Source organism: Nomascus leucogenys, chromosome 19, assembly GCF_006542625.1.
Source record: "Nomascus leucogenys isolate Asia chromosome 19, Asia_NLE_v1, whole genome shotgun sequence".
Classification (NCBI taxonomy): Eukaryota; Metazoa; Chordata; class Mammalia; order Primates; family Hylobatidae; genus Nomascus; species Nomascus leucogenys.
Genome location: NC_044399.1, coordinates 32,776,654 through 32,782,932, shown reverse-complemented (window position 1 = coordinate 32,782,932; position 6,279 = coordinate 32,776,654). Strand labels below are relative to the sequence as shown.

The 6,279-nt window shown below is 48.3% G+C and overlaps 1 non-coding gene across 1 annotated transcript; it reads right to left on the bottom strand.

The window, feature by feature from the left end:
* Nucleotides 1–5,182: 5,182 nt before the first annotated feature.
* LOC115831662 lies at nucleotides 5,183–5,372 on the bottom strand. Its single transcript, XR_004027180.1, has one exon. It is a non-coding gene; the product is annotated as a U2 spliceosomal RNA (small nuclear RNA).
* Nucleotides 5,373–6,279: the final 907 nt, after the last annotated feature.

The window sequence follows — 6,279 nt, the reverse complement described above, 5'->3', positions numbered from 1 at the left end:
CTCAAGCAATCCTCCTGCCTCATCCTCCCAAGTAGCTGGGACTACAGGCGCACATCACCACAACTGGCTAATATTTTTTGAGATGAAGTCTTGCTCTGTCACCCAGGCTGGAGTGCAGTGACACGATCTCGGCTCACTGCAACCTCTGTCTCTCGGGTTCAAGCGATTCTCCTGCCTCAACCTCCCAAGTAGCCAGCACTACAGGCGTGTGCATCCAGCTAATTTTTGTATTTTTAGTAGAGACAGGGTTTCACCATGTTGGCCAGGCTAGTCTTGCTCCTGACCTCAAGTGATCCACCTGCCTTGGCCTTCCAAAATTCTGGGACTACAGGTGTGAGCCACCATGCCCAGCCACCTGGCTAATTTTTGTTAAAATTTTTTTTTTTTTTTTTTGTAGAGATGAGGTCTACCTATGTTGCCGTGGGTGGTCTCAAACTCCTCCTCAAGCGATCCTCCCCCCTCGGCCTCCCAAAGTGCTGGGATTGCAGGTGTGAGCCATTGTGCCAAGCCCATATGCCCCTTTAAAAAAAGATATTTAGTAGAAATGGAGCATCTTGCTACAGTCTTGCTGCTCAGTGTGATCCCCAGACCAGCACCATTGATATCATCTGGGAGTGGGTTAGAAGTGCAGAATCACTGGCTCCAGACCTATTGCATCAGAATCTGCATGTTAACAAGGTTCCCCCAGAATGCACATGCACATCAGAGTTTGGGAAGCATTCTGCTCTGGGACTTGATGACTGAAGGAGGGAGGCTGAGGGAGAGAGAAGAAGCAAATATGTTTTTTGAGACCTCATTTCTCACTACCAATATCTGAAACTTGGGGACCACATGGATTTGGATAACAAGTGATACAGTTATAACTCCAGATGTCTACCCTGGTGGCTGAATGGATCTTAGAACACTTTCTGGGGTTATAAAATACAGAATCAGCAAGTTGAGGCAGAAAGGCCTGAAGGGAGATGGCAAATCCGTGTGAGCAAGGCTGTCTAAAGACCCATGGGCCAGGGGTGCTTATTGAGAACAGAGTATGTGGCACCATTAGGGGCAGAGGATGGAAGCAAGCACATATGAAGCTAGGCATGGTGGCATGCGCCTGTAGTCCCAGCTACTCAGGAGGCTGAGGTGGAGGGTCAGTTGAGCTGGGGAGGTCGAGGTTGCAGTGAGCCATGGTCATGCCACTGCCCTCCACCACGGCCCGCAGAGTGAGACCTGAAAAAAAGAAAAGAAAAGAAAAAAGAAAGAAAGAAAGAAAGAAAGAAAGAAAGAAAGAAAGAAAGAAAGAAAGAAAGAAAGTTAGTTGAAAATCTTGGAGGCCTTTGAAAACATGGAGAGACTGGACTTCTGTTTCTATGATCAGGAGTGAGGTATACAGGGGGTCCCCAGTAGCCATGGACTGGGAGAGATGACACAAAGATACTATTTTGTGTAAGAGAAGAGGAGTACGTTTCAGAATCCCTGGAACACCAATGTGTAATGAGCAGGCAGGCCGAGAGAAATGACAACATATGTCCTTATAAAGACTTAGAGGCAAATGTTCAGAGCAGCATTATTCGAATAGCTCTGAACTGAAAACTACTCAAACGTCCATCAGTGGGTGAATGGATAAACAAAATGTGATATTCAGGAATAAAAACATAATGGTACAACATAATAGCACATGCCACAATGGGGATGAACCTCAGAAACATCACACTCAGAGAAAGACATCAGTCAGACACAAAAAACCACATAGAGTGTGATTCCCTTCATATGAAATGCCAGGAAAGGGAACTCTGTAGACATAAAGTAGATCGGTGGTTAACTCAAGATGAGGGTGGGAGTGGGCAATGACTGTGTAGGGGAGAAAAACTTTACCTCTATCACCTTAGGGTCCCTGCTGGGCCTGAGACTCAAACTGACATAGATTAGCAGGAGGAAAGCATAGACACTCAATGTAAGTTTTACATGACACGGGAGCCCTCATAAGGAAATGAAAACCCAAGGCCACGATCATATATGTGCATTTGTTCCGGTTGTTTTCTGCCTCCCCTTCCACTTGCCATTCTTCTCTCCCCTGCTTTTTTGTACTGCATGGAGCTGCATAAGGGTCATGAGCCAAACAGCAGCCCCTCTTGCTGCAGCTGGTTACAGGGCTGCCCCTGCTGTTCATCCTGTGCCTCATAGGCAACATGTTATGCCCATGTCCAAGGTACAGAGAAGTGGACCCAGAGCCAGGGAGAGGTGGTAGGGACCCTTGGGCAGGGCAGGAGGTGCTTATTGAGAACAGAGTCCATGTCACCATTAGGGGAGAGGGTGGAAGCAAGCACGTTTGGCAATCCTGTGTCTGCCCTGTTTCTGGAGAGGCAGATGCAGAGAGCAGGTCAGAGGGAATTTCACTGGACAGGAAGTTGGGGGGTTGAAGGTAGCCATTGCATATAACCAAACCTGTTACTCATTTCTTTGATATTTGATGTCATTGTGACATGCTCTAGAAACCTCTGTCAAAATAGTGGTCTTCCTAATGATACTAAACAACAACTGAGACTGTTTATTGAGTTTGTGAAATCAAAGAGTGGCTGCTCTTCTGGAAGCAGTGAGTTGATGTCTGTTCTAACATTGTTCTGAGACAAGGAAACCTTTTTCTACTTTAACAGCCAGGAGTCAGAATTTCTCAGATCATATATTTGCATGTAGCACAGGAGATGCTCTTTTAATAAAAATCCAGAAATTTGTTGTGCATGTTATTTAATAGAGAACAATATCAAATTAAACCAACAACAATGACACTTAACATTTGGCCAAAGCTTGCTAAGTGTTGATGGTCACTGTGTACCTTCAGATAGCCTTGTGCTCTAACAGAGAGACTGATTTCAAAACCAGTTGAAGAGAAAACGCCTCTGCCTGCCTGTGCCTGTATATTACTGTCAATGTCAATCAGGAATGTGTGGGTTCATTCCAGTTATTTTCCGGCTCCCATTCTGCTTGCCATTCTTTCATCTCCTGCTCTTTTGTACTGCATAGAGCTACAGAAAGTTAGTGAGTCAAACGACAGCCCCTCTTGTTGCAGTTGGTCACAGGGCTGCCCCTGGTACTCAACCAGTGCCTCCTGTCCTCTCCCCTCCAAATCCCCCCTCCTCCTCAGCTATCACCTCTGTTAATCCTGGTGGTTTCCCTGGCTACCATGACCCAAATTCTCATTCCTGAAAAGTCTAAACCCCTCGAGGCCACATCTTTCTCAAGTTAGGGTTCCTGCACTTGTCCATTCATGTCACAGGTGGACCTGGGAGTAACACGTGGCACCCAAACAGATCACCAGAGTTCACACATATTCCACCTGCCCTCCCTGCATAAGAGCACCACTCCCTCTTCCTGATGATGGATCAGGGCCATTAATCCCTGCCAAGATGGTGACTGCTCATGTCTGCTAGTTCAATCTGTCCAGCCACGGCTGTAGCTTGAAGGCTTGAAGTTCAATGGGACCCACTTCTGCTTCCACCCTTTCTTTCCTTTATTTTTATTTTTATTTATTTGAGACAGGGTCTGGCTCTGTCACCAAGGCTGGAGTGCAGTGGTGCAATCACGGCTCACTGGAGCATCCACTTCCCAGACTCAATTGATCCTCCTGCCTCAGCCTCTGAAATAGCTGTTGTACAGATATTCGTCACCCTGAACGGGGCTTCACTACCTTGCCTAGGCTGTTTCTTTTGTGCTTGGTTTGTTCGTTCGTTTGTTTTGAGTTGGGGCTCTGGCTTTGCCGTCTAGGCTGGAGTGTAATGGCATGATCTCACCTCACTGTGGCCTTCTGGGCTCAAGCCATCCTCCTACCTGGGCCTCCCAAAGTGCTGGGATTACAAGCATGAGCCACAGTGCCCGGCCTGAAGATAGCCTTTAGAGAAAGAAGCAGGGGGAAGTTTTGCCAAGGCCAGACAAGATTTCTGGAGTTTGGAAAGGGTGAGAGATTGGGTCAGCAAAAGGAACATTCCGATCTTTATGCTGGGATGCAATTTATAGATACAGGGATGAGACCCAAAAGAGCCAGGAGAGATTTGTCATCATGGTTGCAAGGCAACTGCTGGTGGCTGATTCTGTGAACCATATACATACCTAGAATGGAGCCTAAAGATGCATCAAGCATGAAGGGTGGAGCCACGATGCTTGGACTTGAGTTCTGCTCCTGTGCGTTCCTCGGTAGCTTAAACTACCTGTGCCTTGGTTTTTCCTGGGGAAAAAAGGAAGTTTGTAGCCAGTACATTGGTGCCTGCCTTTTTTTTTTTTTTTTTTTTTTTTTTTTTTTGAGACGGAGTCTCACTCTGTCCCCTAGGCTGGAGTGCAGTGGCACGATCTCGGCTCACTGCAACCTCCGCCTCCCGGGTTCACGCCATTCTCCTGCCTCAGCCTCTCCGAGTAGCTGGGACCACAGGCACCCGCCACCACGCCCGGCTAATTTTTTGTATTTTTAGTAGAGACGGGGTTTCACCATGGTCTCGATCTCCTGACCTCGTGATCCGCCCGCCTCGGCCTCCCAAAGTGCTGGGATTACAAGCGTGAGCCACTGCGCCCGGCCAGTGCCTGCCTTAAAGTAGAACTACTCCAGGGGCTGAAGAGGAAGTTCAGCTGGGCGTGGTGGCTCACACCTGTAATCCCAGCAATCTGGGAGGCCCAGGCGGGTGGATCACCTGAGGTCAGGGGTTCGAGACCAGCCTGGCCAACATGGTGAAACCCCGTCTCTCCTAAAAATACAAAAATTAGCTGGGCATGGTGGCGGGCGCCTGTGATCCCAGATACTTGGGAGGCTGAGGCAGTTGAATGGCTTGAACCCAGGAGGCAGAGGTTGCAGTGAGCCGAGATGGCGCCATTGCACTCCAGCCTGGGCACCAAGAGCTAAACTCCATCTCAAAAACAAAAAACAAACAAACAAACAAAAAGAGTAAGTTCAAGTCCAGCCTGGGCAACACACCACTGGAATCCATCCCTTTGAAAGGTCATCACCCCTCCACTGCCAAGCTGAGATTTAAAGCCCGCCAAGTAAAGTCGAACATGTTCCCTACTCGGAAATGAATATTCTCGTTTTGGGTCCTAGGATACTCTCCATAAATCATGAACCTTATGATACTTAAAGGAGTAAGAAAACCTACGAACTATCCTAAACTACCCGGCGCAGTCTTTTCTTTCTAACCTTGCAAACACGTTGTATCCCAGGAGAGGGAGCACCATTCCTGGAGGTACAGCAATACCAGGTCGATGTGTGGAGTGGACAGAGCAAGCTTCTATTTCATCTCTGCTCCAAAAATCCATCTAATATAATTGTCCTCGGATGGAGGACGTATCAGATATGAAACTGGTAAGAACAGATACTACACTTGATCTTAGCCAAAAGGACGAGAAGCTATGTCGTCACCTTCCTCCCTGCCATCACCGTCCCACTCTCATCCACATTCAAGTCGCGGTGAGAGCCCCAGCCTCGCTCCTTGCCTCATTCACTTTGTCTCGTCCACACCAATATTGACGCCATTATACACGCAGGCCGATTTCTTATTCTCCACGTTTTAAAAGAGAAATCTGCCGGGCGCAGTGGCTCACGCCAGTAATCCTAGCACTTTGGGAGGCCGAGGCCGGTGGATCACAAGGTCAGGAGATTGAGACCATTCTGGCTAACGTGGAGAAACCCCATCTCGACTCAGGAGCTCGAGACCAGCCTAGGGAAAACCCATCTCTACTAAAAATACAAAAAATATTAGCTGGGCGTGCCGGGCACGGTGACTCACGCCCGTAATCCCAGCACTTTAGGAGGCCGAGGCAGGTGGATCACGAGGTCAGGAGATAGAGACAATTCTAGATAACACGGAGAAACCCCGTCTCTACTAAAAATACAAAAATTAGCCGGGTGTGGTGGCACGTGCCTGTAGTCTCAGCTACTCGGGAGGCTGATGCAGGAGAATCTCTTGAACCTGGGAGACAGAGGTTGCAGTGAGCCAAGATCGCGCTACTACACTCCAGCCTGGGCGACAGCGTGAGACTCCATCTAAAAAAAAAAAACCGAAAATACAAAAATCAGCCAGGCGTGGTGGCGCGCGCCTGTAATCCCAGCTACTAGGGAGGCTGGGCAGGAGGATCACTTGAACCCGGGAGGCGGAGGTTGCAGTGAGCCGAGATCGCGCCACTGCACTCCAGCCTGGGCGACAGAGCGAGACTCCGTCTCAAAAAAAAAAAACAAACCCACAAAAACAAAACAACAACAACAACAAAACAAGAGAAATCTTACGCCAGTTCTAATTCCGGGGTTTCCGGGCTTTCATT